Raw genomic sequence first — 15,178 nt, 5'->3', positions numbered from 1 at the left:
CCTTTGTTTACGTTTTCCTCCAAAAATAACCCAAACGGAATAATCTTAAGCGAGGATGACAAATGCGACTATACGTGGCACCTATAGGACACAGAGGCATGATGATTAATTTATTGTGGAAGGAAGAGAAGCGACACACAAAATGAGGTCTTCTCATTTAATAGTATAGATATGTTGAATATTTGGTTTCGGTTCTTTTATTATATAAATGGATATGATGATAATTTTTAACACTTGCATATATATAGTTGGCGCGATACATATATCTTGAGGACTATAGTGTATTATGAAAACAAATATGCTTTGCAGTATGGGTTTTGCTCATTGTTGAAGGCCTTCCGGTGACATATAGTTGGTGAATTCTCCGCCATTGGTCTCTGGTGGAAAGTTGCCTCATATCACATCTTCTTATATTTATATTTATAGATAATTGCCTTGGAATATATATTAAAAAGTAAATGAATACACAAGTTGATATTTTTAAATTTTTGTAGCCGGCCAAATAGAGTTGTTTGTTATTGAAATTTAAACCTTACCAATCACAAATTTAAGTGAAGGACAAAAGACATGTTGAATAAGTAAAATGAAATCGTTCATGATTGCAATAGAACTGTCGCAATTCCATCTTCTTTCCGTAAGGCATTCGCAATTCTATAATCCATTTAATCCATTAAAATCTACGCAGCTTCATCAGGAAACCAATCAGAAGCATCTTTTATTATAATTTTAAGATGGTGTGTATATTTTATTGAACTGATAGTTTCGCATCGTAGTGAGAAACAAAAAGCGCATCGGACGCATCACATATATAAAGTGTTATTTACTCATTCTATATCATATTGGGATCTTTCACATATGTAATCTTCGTTCAAAGCGCTTATTTTATTTGATAAGCCGATTTTTAATGTTTTACTTTTACAATGCTTAATGAGTGATAATTCATAGAGAATTCATTGTGACTTTGATGTTTATTTCTTATGAACAAGAGAAAGAAAATTTTAAATGTACAAATGTATGACCATGATTCCATGTAGGGATTTCGAGAGATGGCATGAGGTGCCAAGATGAAACCATTGATATTCCGTCAAATTTTCAGTGAAAGAAGTCAGTATATAATTAAGGAAATTGATTTTTCCAGATAGAGCTCGAAATTATTTGGTTCGACTCATTTCTCAGCAACATTTAAATATAATTTTGAGCATAAAATTCTAAAAGATCACATTTAGAAGCTGATATGAACATTAAATGAATTAATTATAAATAAGAAGATGTGGTATGAGTGTCAATGAGACAACTATCCATCCAAGTCACAATGTGTAAAAAGTAAACAAGTATAGGTCAAAGTACGGCCTTCAACACGGAGCCTTGGCTCACACCGAACAGCAAGCTATAAAGGGCCCCAAAAAGACTAGTGTAAAACAATACAAACAGAGTAACCAACGGTCTAATCTATATAAAAACGAGAAACGAGACCACACCAACAAACGACTGCCACTGAACAACAGGCTCATGACTTAGGACAGATGCATAAAAATGCAGCGGGTTTAAACGTTTTAACAGGCACCAACCTTCACCCTAACCTGAAACAGTGGTATAACATTACAACATAAAAAGACACACAATAAAATATCAATTGAAATGGCTTAACTCGATCAAAAAGACAGTACACAAAAACAAGTAAATATACACTGAACGAAAAAGTTTGATCTGTGACACAATATTAATAGAAAAGATGTTTAATGTCAAAAAAACAACTTTAACCTAGGATGAAATGGCGTTAAATAAAGTAACGTACACAGGTAAATTTAAATATAACATTTTTTTTGTTAGGAGTACAGAAACATTTTTTTTCAAAATAAATTTGTTGTTCATAGTATGAGTACAGAAGTGAATTTTTTTTCGGCATACTAAATACTTATCAAAGGGGGTACTTAATAAATATAGTAAGACTAGATATAACACAAAATAAGTAAACATTGAACAACAGAAATGCATTACAAATTGTGTCAACAGGTCAAATTAACACGAACGTACGATTTGAGAGTACTCGCAGTTACTGAAAGCTAGTTAAAAGCAAAAAACAATTAATAATAAAAAATCATACATCAGAGACTATTTTCACACAACTGGCCAATACGAAAACATTATTTTTGTAATTTTGTATATGAATGAATCTCATCTGGGATACACCCCAGAATAGCCCTATCTCACGAAGGCTGTAGCTTTTAGAAGCCATTGTTTTGCCAAAATAATGCTCTAATGTAATATAAAATGAAATAAAAAAGTAAACTATAAAAGAGAGATGGAAAAGGCAAATTTATAAGAAAGAATAACTCAAATATAACAAAGTGTGAACAACATAAACGTTGTGGATAGTGGAAATATGGTTTTCAAGTTGATTTTTATTACTAATATCAAGCAATATTGCTATGTGAAATTGCCGGTATCCTGTTTTGAATGTACAAATGTGAAGAACATCTTATTATTAAGTGCTCTTGTCATTTATAAGTGTTCTGGAAATTTTAATTTTGATCGTTTTTAGAATTACTTAATTCTTAATTAGTAAGATAATTATCTTGTATAGAGTTGTCCTGAAATGAGTGCAGTTTGTACATATATTTAAGATTTTATATGTTTGATAGACTTTGATCATTCAACTTACAGATATGTATTTAAGTAGAAAAGCCTGACCATAATTGTACGTATTCTCTGAAAATACAGCAATACAAATAATTATTTAATGTAAATTGCACGTTGGTGTAAACATTTTATTATCAAAATACCTGCCTAATACCATTTTTTTAACATAGTCAATAACCTCATCGTATATACCACGATTGAAATTTTTACGCCAGACGCGCGTTTCTTCTACAAAAGACTCATCAGTGACGTTCAAATAAAAAAGTAATAAATTGAGTTTTCTCTATCTTATTCAAAACAAAATATACATAGTACACAGACAAATGCGTATCCTTTCTACAACAATCAAACATCGATCATTTTTCACACAAAAAAGACATAATGGTATCCAATAGCTTAATACTAGTATATCATAAGGTATATGGTACAAAGTATATAAAATACCGTTACTTAATTTTTAAAGAATCATTTCTTTATTTACTCCTTAAAGTGACTTTTAACACAAATCACAGTTTAAAGGGAGGCGTTACGCGATCACAAACATGTATAGCCCCGCAAAGAAACAAATTTCTTGTTTTAAGTCATGAAAGATTATTTACCTTGTGAATAACCACACTGATCCCTATGACAAATAAACTGAGGAAGATATCATCAAAATGTTTTATAGACAACATGATTGATGAGTTTTGTTTATTGATGTTACAGCAGCCAGTCGTTATTCCAATGGGTACTAATTCTACTGATCGAATTTTTATTCATATAAAGCAGAATTCATACAAAATCTTCTCACAGACAAAAAGCAAAAGCATCTTGCGAAGTTATTTTATTCTTACCTTTGACATATTGATAATGTATTTCTCTCTATAAGTCACATTTCAGTGAGTTCCTACATCTAATATATCCCAGTCAACTTGATATTAATGATACTATTGAAAGTAGAAGGTCTTCTTCATATCTTGATCCTTTCCATGATATTAACACAGTGACGACTTCAAACTAGAATCAGTCACCAACGTGATGATTTCTACTTTTCAACTTCCACTTTGTTACCTTGATTTGTCTCTATTTAATCGATTTAAGCGAGTATGACATCGGTATACCAATGGCGCATTAATCTTAATGCTAGAAGTCGAGATGTTGCTTAATTTGATCATTTAACTGAATTTTTCCTGAGCGGTTCAATTTTGAGCCAAATACCATTTTAAAAACCATTTTCTCAGCAGTAACACAACCTCTTCTCCAACGTATAGCGTTCACATGTCTCAGTTAAAACATTACGCTCGTGCGTTTTCAGACTATACGTACTTTGTTAACAGAGGCGTGCTCCTTACACACATTCTTGCTCCAACGCAGTTATGAGGAAGAACGACTGATATCAACACTACATAAGTTGTACAGTCACCATCATAATTTGTTGACTGATACGATGCGCCGGTGTCTTAACTCACTAGCGAGACGTTTTGGCGGTCTTAGATCATTAGATATAGGTATAGTGGTCTGATCTGTAATTTTACTGATTGTGTTTTATTCCCGATAGTGATATTTTGACCGAGTGTAGATTCGTGTGGTGGGTGATGGATGCATAGCAGGAGACGCTTACATTGTCAACGCACCCGGTCTCGCTCCTTTTGTTCATAAGTTTCCCTCAGTTTTTGTTTATACCTTGATTTGTCTCTCCTTAATCAGTTTTAGATATTAAGACATCGGTATACCAAAAACGCCTTAATCTAAATAGTCGAGATGTTGTTTATTTGATCATTTTACTGAATTTCCCCAAATGTTCAATTTTGACCCAAATTGGTTTCACAAATTAATTAAACTATATCTGATTTTCAGAATCAAATACTGAACCTTTGTACTTAAGACAACATTGCAGTTTTCGTTAAGTGTTTACCGTCTCAGTGTTTTACTAAATGGGTTATAAAATAGCTGACTTTGAATACGTGGTTTGCTTTTTGTTGAAAATAGAACGGGGACATAGAGTTGCTTACTTTCATGTCATTTCAACACTAGTGGAGATAGTTGTCTCATTGACTATGGATCTAGTTCTATCTTTGAATAATTTAGTGTTATTGCAGATCCTTGGTAGTAAATTTATTCTCAACTACAAAAACATTATGGTATGAATATGTCTGGTGTTGACGATTGGTTTTGCGTTGACCACTTAGTGCCTTTTGTGGGTTAATATTAGTTGTGTTATGTTTTTTATTGTTAATGTTCTTTGGTATATCCCATATATTTATGCCCGTAACATTTTTGTCCTTCATATCATATCATTTCTTGCAAAAATAACTTATGTATTTTTACTTTTGCCAGCTAGTATGTGTTACATGTTAGATTCACTGCACTTTACAATATAATCTATTATTTAAGATACCTGCCATGATTATAAATCAATACCAAATATATTAGAGAATTTCATATGGCTTTTTTAATATCACATCCTTATCAACCCAAGATACCAATGTAAGATCAAGAGCTCTGCTTGTTTGAGGGTTGATACGGTGTGTGATATTGAAAAAAGCCGTATGATATTGTTGTATATATTTGGTATTTATTTGCCATTGATTGTATTACAAATACAATTCACTAGTAGGTATATAATAAGGACATTTATCTAGCCATTATTCATTGGAAAGAAATGTAAACGATTTACATTAGTTTTAAGCCGGACAAATACTAAAATCGGACCATCCACAACTGCATCCGTGACCTGTCTTTTGTCTGTAACAAACACTTGTATCGAAGAGACATTGCACATCCACATTGTCTAGGATTGTACAGCCTCTCTTTGGTGCAGATTTGGTTTTATCAGTTTCAATCTACAATTAAAAACGCATTACTAGTTTTTATTGGTGGAGGAAGCCTAAGTGCCCAGAGAGAACCACCAACCTTCGTTAAGGTTACCGACAATCCTAGTCAATTAAGATTGGAGTCGAGAGCACCTGCCATGTGCCACTAGGATGAATTCGGATGCAGAGTAGGCAGATAATAATGAAGCCTCCATCATGTTGCATCTCTGGCATTTGACTTTCTAATACAAACATCAAAATTCAGCAATAAGGTGCATTCGGAGTTCATGAACGAGAAAAAGAGGACTGAACTGTGGCTACCACAAATTGAACAAACTCCACACAGTAAATGCAAGTTAACTCCTTGCAGCTTAGTTTATTTTTTTTTCTCACTTCAGTGCATAATGTATTATACATTTGTTAATATATAATACAGATATCAATATACAAAAGTGGTATTTCAGCACTCGTGTCTTGAAAATCATTTCGCGTTTAAGGTGCTTGAAACATATATTTAAAATTCAGAAGTCTCAAACATTTAAGAGTAATAAAGCAAAGATAAAACAAAACTGGTGGTTCCTTATAAATGGAGATAGCATGGTAGGTAGTCGACTTATTTTTTGAAATGATTTTACTGTAACTGTAGAATAAAATGGCCCGCTATGAGTGACTGAAAACTAACTTAAGCTTGAATATTGTTTTAGTCTTCTGTGAAGGACACAAAAGCCCGCCAGCTGTTTTTTTTTTTTTTTTTTTGCAGGTTCCTTTAAAAGACATTAACATTATATTTTATGGACTAGATAAACCTTTAAACAGAACTGGACTTGAACACCATAGACTGTTGCTCCTGGATTATCTTTTGTTCCACCACTTGCTATAATATCAATAAACCCGAAAAATGCTACAAAAATATAGAAATATATGTTAAATAATCGTTTTTATACCAACAATTTCATCAATCTATTTTGTACACTGTTCAAATGTGTTTATGTGGGTAACAACAAAGGTTGATGATTTTGAATTTACATAACATTATTTTTAATGCCTAAATCAACATTTGTTTACATTTTAAAACGTACAAGCGAATACTTATGTACAACTGAAAATAAAGTTAATTATAGGGTTGAGTCCTTCAATTGTTTAAAGTTTTTCTAGTACGACAACTGAACATTTTTTCTAAATAATGTTTGATATGAATCTGCGTTGGAACTTTGAAGAAAATAGAAAGAGCCGTCTAATGTTAGATTTGTTTCATGTTGTTTAAACGTTGCTCGATTGAAGAGTTTAAATATTACCGTGAATTCAAAATAACAAAACAAGATTCAATCTAAAAATTATCAAAAAATAAGAATGCCACAAAATTAGACAAAAGATGTTTTAATTTTTGGGTAGCGTCATGTGTCTATTTGATATTCAGTTTACAAACGTTTTAAATAGGGTCATACACTGTGATGCTCTTGATTCTACCTGAATGAAGGTTTTGAAATGCATGCTTATAATACTTCAATAGGGTCGAAGTTGATGTTGATGTTGTAGGTAGCCGAAGGTTTTATCCACTCAAAAGTCAGTGCTACGCTTTACTAAATGATTTTATTACATGCTTTTCAATTAAATTCAAGAGTCAGGAACAATTTCCCAAAAATGTTTTTCATACAAAGGTTTTGTTCTTCAAAAGGTCTTCCAATCTTAACTAAAATTCACAGTATCGTAGATTTATGAGTGTACTTTGAGGTTCTAACAATACTAGAATATTTCGGAACATTTACTTACCATAATTTTAAATGCCTGAAGATGACTTAATCGTGCAATTTTGATAGATTTTGGTTTTACAATTTTTAGTTATTATCCATCAAATGTAAAATACCTAATCAAAATTCGATAGGTTTGTTTTTCAGATACAAACAAACTCATGCTGGTTAATGATATCTTTCAATGCAAATGTTTGACAATTCGAGACTGTATCAAAATTGGTGTGATATAGCAAGGTGTAAACCTGAAAAACATGTTGATTTTATCGATATATTTAAACAGTATCGTTTTTATATGCCCGTTTAAGGGAGGTATTATGGTATACCTGTCCGTCCGTCCGTCCGTCCATCGTCAACATGTCGGACAATAGCTCAAAAACGCTTTAATCATTTTTTCACGAAATTATCTATTGACTTAAGCTCTCTTTCGATTTTAATATAATATAGATTTTACGTTTCCGAGTTATCGGATTTTATTCATAAAAAGGGGGGATTTTCCAGTTTTCGGACAATTACTCAAAAATGCTTTGAGCAGTTTTCATGAACTTTGGTGACTGGTTTATATGTATTATAATAAGCTCCCTTTATGTTTTTTTTATAAATTTCTGATATGACATTGAGGAGTTATGGAACTTTATTCGTTGAAAAGCGACGGGTGTATCATGCATTCATGGCGCAGCTCTTTATTAAATATTTTATGCATATTGCAAGTACTCTTTTATAATCGAATTCCAGTAGTTATTAACAATGTCTTATTGTCGTCCCTTGAGTGAAATAAATGCCAAGGAAATATTTTCACTCTGTTTAAAATCTATAAAAAGATTTAAATCCAATACCGGTTAGATTGCACCTCCTCAGGCACGGATCCTTTTGGTTTGATACTCCAAAACGTTTTAAAACTTTTTCAAGATCAATACAGTCAATTGTGCTTTGACATAGATATTGTAAGTAAGTTTGACCACTCATTTGGTACCTCTGCTGATGGCTTGCCTATGCTGCATGATCCATTCCACAAAATTAGCAGTTCTTTGGTGTCGATTTGATTTAAATGCTTTATTTCTTTCAATTTCGAGATTCTGCTAATGCTACAACAAAGGTTGGTATTTATCGGACAAAGTTGATATTAAAAAATATTTTTGATTGTTCAATTTAGGTCCTTTTGGATAGTATGCTCTCGTAATGCATTTGTCTTCTGCAACTTTTAGTCTCGAGCGTACGCAATAAAGTAACCACGTGCTGTGCAATCTGAAATTGGTATCACTTCATTAAGTGCTTTATTTAAATGATATTATACAAATGATAATTAATTGTAATAAAAGTAATGTTGCAACTCCCTTAAGCAAAGTTGAGTTTAAAATGATAAAGCTATTCAGTTTGGTTTTAGTTAGTTATAGTGCTTACATTTTACAGCATATAAACAAATTCAGTACTGACAAACAATATAAATAAGAAGATTTGGTATGAGTGCCAATGAGACAACTCTCCATCCAAGTCACAATGTATAAAAAAGTTAACATATATAGGTCAAAGTATACATTTTGGTAAAAGAGAGGAGAAAGATACCAAGGGGAAATTGGTATTTTTTGCCAAGAAAATCATATAAAAAATAATGAGCACAGGGAAATATAACCTAGGTTTTTGCCTTCGGTCATATACCGATTTACCTTTTTACTGTTGGCAAGAAATTCACAGTTTTCATTCCAAAGGTAACCGGGGGGGATCACTCCTAAAATTGACATGATATATTGATAAATGATAAACAATAAGAAAATATTTACCGAAATCAGCATTACATATTGATGTTTGTGGGTGATCAGGTTCGCAGGAACAATCTTTACAATAAGATGGCTGTATCGAAAGCAACATCAAAACTGCTGTTAAAACTAGTACGAGAACTTTCATATTGGTTCTTTAAAAAACAATGCTATATTATTCTTTACCACTTAATCTGAAATTACAATCGTAAGTTATAGTTCACACAATATTGCCACCAAAGTGGACTACTTGATTACAATAAGGCATAAATTATTTTCTTATTCAGTAGATACATGTATTTCCAAACCTTTTTTTTTTTTTTTTTTGTTGTTGGAAAATTCTCAGTGTTATATGACAGAAGGGTTATGGTTTAAAATGGTTTCTTTTACACTTCGTGCATTGTCGCGCGTTGTTTTAAGCAAAATCACTTCACAAACGAAAACTTGGGAGTTTTGTTATTTAATCATTAGAGAAACACATTTACTGTTTTCATGCTGACGTCTGTTCTTTCTCTTTACTGCAGAAAACCTTAGACAAATAAGTATTGAATCTGACGTTTTGACATTAATCATGCATAATTTAAATGTATACTCAGTTTAATTGACCCTCAAACTGAATAACAAGCAAGGGTGAACACTCCTGATAAGCATATATCATAATAGATTTGCTCTATGACTTGAGTTTGTTGAACAGAAAATAAAGATTCTTATTGATAATTTATACTTATATCAACGTGATTTGAACTGTGGTGGATAGTCGTCTTATTTGCATTTAGACCAAATCTCATAATATGTTATGTTCTCTGACTTAATATTTCATTAGGATTAACCACGTGATCGTTAGATGTGAAATATATCACTTACAGTTGACATTTATCGAAAAGGAAATAATATGAGCAAGCGTCGGATAGAAATCGACCTTATGAAAGTGAACGTATACATGTACATGTATAAGACTGATTGATTTTGGAACTTTGCAATACAAATTAAAAGATGAATTCTTGTCTGATTTGTAGGGTTCTTATATCGACTCAATTTTCAAACAGTTACAGACTTTGAATGCTGATTATTACAACCCAAAAGAAGTTAACAGATGTATTGATATTCATTTGCATAAAATATTATTTTGCAATCATTTAGTCACATTTGAGTACTAGTAAATGATCTCCTCATTTACTAGTCCCTTTCTGTATTGATTTTCAATGAGGCTTTTGTCATATTCCTTATTTTTTCGTTGCGTTGCTGTATGACAAATCCTTAGAAGTACTTTTGTGAGAAGATATGAGTTCTTTATCAGCCGAAAAATACGTATCAAATTTAGCTTGCTTTTTGTAATTGTCAGCATTCTTTGATACGATGAATAGTTTTTATGTTACTGGTACTAGAGGTTTTGTCTGTTTTATATACCAATATACAGGATTGACGTCTTTGTCTCTGTGACGTTTTATTTTACGTTATTCTATGCATCTATTCCAAATTCCATTTAACAGACAGGAGGATTGTGTTTTTTCAAAATATTGTTGATCCACGTGCCAATTTGGCCTTTCCTAGTCAGGAATTTCATCACATCTAATGATATTCGATAATATGCCTTTCTAGTGAAGTGAAGTGAGAACATTCAACATTATAATCATATTATTACAATGTATTAAATGAAAAAAAAAATCGTTATGTGAAATAATAAGATTTATTCCTATAAAAAATAAATCCGGTTATCGGAGGAAAGTGGACTTAATTTTCGGGAGTTGTCCCGCTTTCGCCTTTGGTGGAATAAACGTATTATGAGTGACTTTGATTATTTTAACGTTGATTACTGTGACATCATTCTTTCTTTTCCACGACAGTTATCTGTTATCTGTCTGCAATACATTTTCGTTGTAAGTCAATGGAACATCTTGGGTTTTTCAAAAAAATCTTGGTTAAAAAAAAAATGCTTAAAGGTTTAAAACGTTTAAAAAAATCTACAGATACAAGGTTGCCAATTACAAAGGAACTATTAGTACGCATCATTGATAAATTACCAAATGTTTGTTCTTTAAACTTTGAAGCAGATTTGATTTCATCTGCTTTTTCGTTGGCTTATCATGGGTTTTTAAGGAAATGTGAGATAGTACGCAGTAAAAAGGGTCAGGCGCACCAAGTAATAGCGATTGAGAACATTACACTAAATAGAAAAAATATACAGGGTATTGTGGCAAGGAAAAGGTGGCATGACATGGGGGGAGCTTGTACCGAGGATAAAATTTCTCCTCCAAATTGAATCTCCTCTTAAAATTTTAGTAATCCACTGTGGTGGTAATAGTATAGGGTCAATAACACTTTTTGATTTTAGAAAAACCTTCAAGTTTGATATTTTGAAAATACACCAAATGCTGCCACAAACAAAAACTGTTTGGTCCCAGATTCTTCCGCATTATAATTGAAGTAAAAGCAAACAAGCAATGAATATAGCAGCCACAAGAATGAACAACTTTGCAGCTTGGCTATGTATACACTTAGGAGGAGGTTACATAAATTACCCTGAAATATCATATAATAATCCCGGAACGTTCACATCTGACGGCGTTCACTTATCTGATTTGGCAATTGTTTTTTCTTAATTCATTTACAGGCTGATTTACTGAATATGGTCATTTAAAAGTACGGTCACGGTGGATGTGTTGTATCGCTACCGCATTTGTGGCGGTGGTTGAACTCAGTGTTCAATAACCCTCGGCATAGCCACTGAATTCGACCATTTGGCGAAAATAATGTGGAAATAAGGAATAACAATAATGTGGAAATAAGGAATAAGAATAATGTGGAAATAAGGAATAAGAATAATGTGGAAATAAGAAATAAGGAATGGACAATAATGTGGAAATAAGGAATAAGGAATTGACAATAATGTTGAAATATGGAATAAGGAATGGACAATAATGTGGAAATAAGGAATAAGGAATGGACAATAATGTTGAAACATGGAATAAGGAATGGACAATAAGGTTTAATTATATATATTAGGGACTTGCCAATTATGTTTCTGGGCAGTCCCATTCTTTGTCAAGCCGTGGCCGTACAGTTTTGTACAGTTGCCAAAATGAAATATTTCTTACTTTATATACGTATGTCATTTTGCCCCACGTTGTCTCAGATTATAAGATTTATTCCTCTGAAGAATAAATCCGGTTATCGGAGGAAAGTGGGATTAATTTTCGGGAGTTGTCCCGCTTTTGCCTTTGGTGGAATAAACATATTATGAGTGACGTTGATTATTTTAACGTTGAATACTGTGACGTCATTCTTTCTTTTCCAAGCTACAGCAGAGAGAAGAAGACGTATAAAATCGGGTTCCGTATGAATTAAACAAATTTGTTTCTAAAGATTCCCACACATCCACCACTACATTTTAAAAATATTTTGTTTAAGTGAAACGAATATGTATATATGTTATATCATGTTGTTTGTTTTTCTGCTACTTTTGTTCTATTTTTCAGGTTTAAATGATAGATGGTTTCTTTCGATTGTAATCCCAATCTTTCGTCACGGCTTCAGAAAAGGACTTCGACCATTTGGCGGAAATAGCGACACAACATCTACAAATATATTATGCTTCTTATAATGGAATTATGAATCCGCTGAGCTTTTGTTTCCCAGGGCCAGCATCAGATATATTTTGGAAGCAATAACGTTAATAAGGATATTATGTTGATAAAAGGAAATGACATTATAATGAATAACAATAATGTTGAAATAAGAAATAAGAATAATGTTGAAATAAGGAATAAGAATAATGTGGAAATAAGGAATAAGAATAATGTGGAAATAAGGAATAAGAATAATGTGGAAATAAAGAATTAGAATAATGTGGAAATAATGAATAAGAATGGACAATAATGTGGAAATAAGGAATAAGAATAATGTGGAAATAAGGAATAAGAATAATGTGGAAATAAAAAATAAGAAATAAGGAATGGACAATAATGTGGAAATAAGGAATAAGAATGGACAATAATGTGGAAATAAGGAATAAGAATAATGTGGAAATAAGGAATAACAATAATGTGGAAATAAGGAATAAGAATAATGTTGAAATAAGGAAAAAGAATAATGTTGAAATAAGGAATAAGAATAATGTGGAAATAAGGAATAAGAATAATGTGGAAATAAAAAATAAGAAATAAGGAATGGACAATAATGTGGAAATAAGGAATAAGAATGGACAATAATGTGGAAATAAGGAATAAGAATTATGTGGAAATAAGGAATTACATAAGGAATAAGAATGGACAATTATGTGGAAATAAGGAATAAGAATAATGTGGAAATAAGGAATAAGAATGGACAATAATGTGGAAATAAGGAATAAGGAATGGACAATATTGTTGAAATAAGGAATAAGGAATGGACAATAATGTTGAAATATGGAATAAGGAATGGACAATAAGGTGGAAATAAGGAATAAGGAATGGACAATAATGTGGAAATAAGGAATAAGAATGGACAATAATGTTGTAATAAGGAATAAGAATAATATGGAAATAAGGAATAACAATAATGTGGAAATAAGGAATAAGAATAATGTGGAAATAAGGAATAAGAATAATGTGGAAATAAATAATAAGAAATAAGGAATGGACAATAATGTGGAAATAAGGAATAAGGAATGGACAATAAGGTTTAATTATATATACTTGGGACTTGCCAAATATGTTTCTCGCCAGTCCCATTCTTTGTCAAGCCGTGGCAGTACAATTTTGTACATTTGCCACTGTGACATAAAATATTTCTTACTTTATATAAGTATGTCATTTCGCTCCACGTTGTCTCAGATAATAGAAATATTATAGATAATGCCTTTCAAAAAGTTAAATATAATTTAATTTAGTTAATAAATTTTCAGTCGATACTTATGCAATTTAAAATTTGGACTCTTTTGTAATACAATTTACCCTAAATGAATGGACCTGATCAAAGATTTAGCTCTGGGGCCAGTTTCACAAAGCTGTCTTAGGACTAAGACATCAGTGTCTACGGATGGTCTTACGATATATCTTAGTCCTAAGTGGGTTTCACAAAGTGGTCCCAACTAAAAACATCTCTTAAAGTTGGTCATAAAGTTAGGACTACACGAGAGGTGTCTTATGATGGTCTTAGGATACTCATAAGTTTATTTATATAAATGACACTTATTTTTTATATCAATTTTGCAAACTATCTAATTATTAACTAATTATCTAATCTCCTTTTCCTGCTCATAACTAAATCTTATAGGTTGACGAATTATCAAAATGATTTATCAACAATGAACATTCGATGTATTCACAGCAAGAATGCACGATTTTATAGGGTCATCAAGTTGGTTACTTATTCCTTATTCCTTATTCGTTACTTATTCCTTATTCGTTACCTATTCGTCACTTATTCCCTTTTCCTTATTCGTTACCTTTTCGTTACTTATTCTTTATTCCTTATTCGTTACCCATTCGTTACTTATTCCTTATTCCTTATTCGTTCCTTATTCGCTTTTGATATATTGTCCCCTTTTAATGCTTTCTATTCTTTTCTTTTCTTGACTCTGGTGTAAGAAATTGGTTCGAGGAGGTAAGCGCGTGTGTACCCGTTTCCACGCTCGACTGAACCCTGTTACTTATTCGTTCCTTAATCGCTTTAAATATGTTGTCCTCTTTAAATGCTTTCTTTTCTTTTCTTTTTATGTTTCTAATGTTGGTAGTTGGTTCGTACAGGTGAAATTACCCTGTTTGCGCCTATGTACCTGTTTCCGCGCTCGACTGATACCCTGTTATTTATTCTCTATTTATTTGTTCCTTGTTCGATGTTTATACGTTGCACTTTTTTAATGCTTTATTTCCTTTTATGTTCTTGTCTCTGGTGTTAGTTCTTGGTTCGAAGAGGTGAAATTACCCTAGTAGCGCGTATGTAACCGTTTCCGCGCTCGACTGACACCCTGTTACTTACTTTGGATTCATCATTATTCGTTGGATACCAATTTTCATGTATTTCGCGATTACCCGGGAACCACGAATTCTAATGTACAACGAATTACAAATTTTCAATAAGAATGTATGCAGACTTTGGAAAAAACCACGAAATCAAATATCCACGAAAATGCAAGTTTTTCTCAATCCAGGAAAATTGGTACCCACGAAAATAAATGAATCCACAGTATTCGTTCCTTATTCTCTTATTATACGTTGCCCTTTTTTTATGATTTCTTTTTATTTCTTTTCATGTCTCTGGTGTT

This window comes from Mytilus californianus, unplaced genomic scaffold (assembly GCF_021869535.1).
Source record: "Mytilus californianus isolate M0D057914Y unplaced genomic scaffold, xbMytCali1.0.p SCAF_8, whole genome shotgun sequence".
Classification (NCBI taxonomy): domain Eukaryota; kingdom Metazoa; phylum Mollusca; class Bivalvia; order Mytilida; family Mytilidae; genus Mytilus; species Mytilus californianus.
This window is presented reverse-complemented; position numbering follows the sequence as displayed.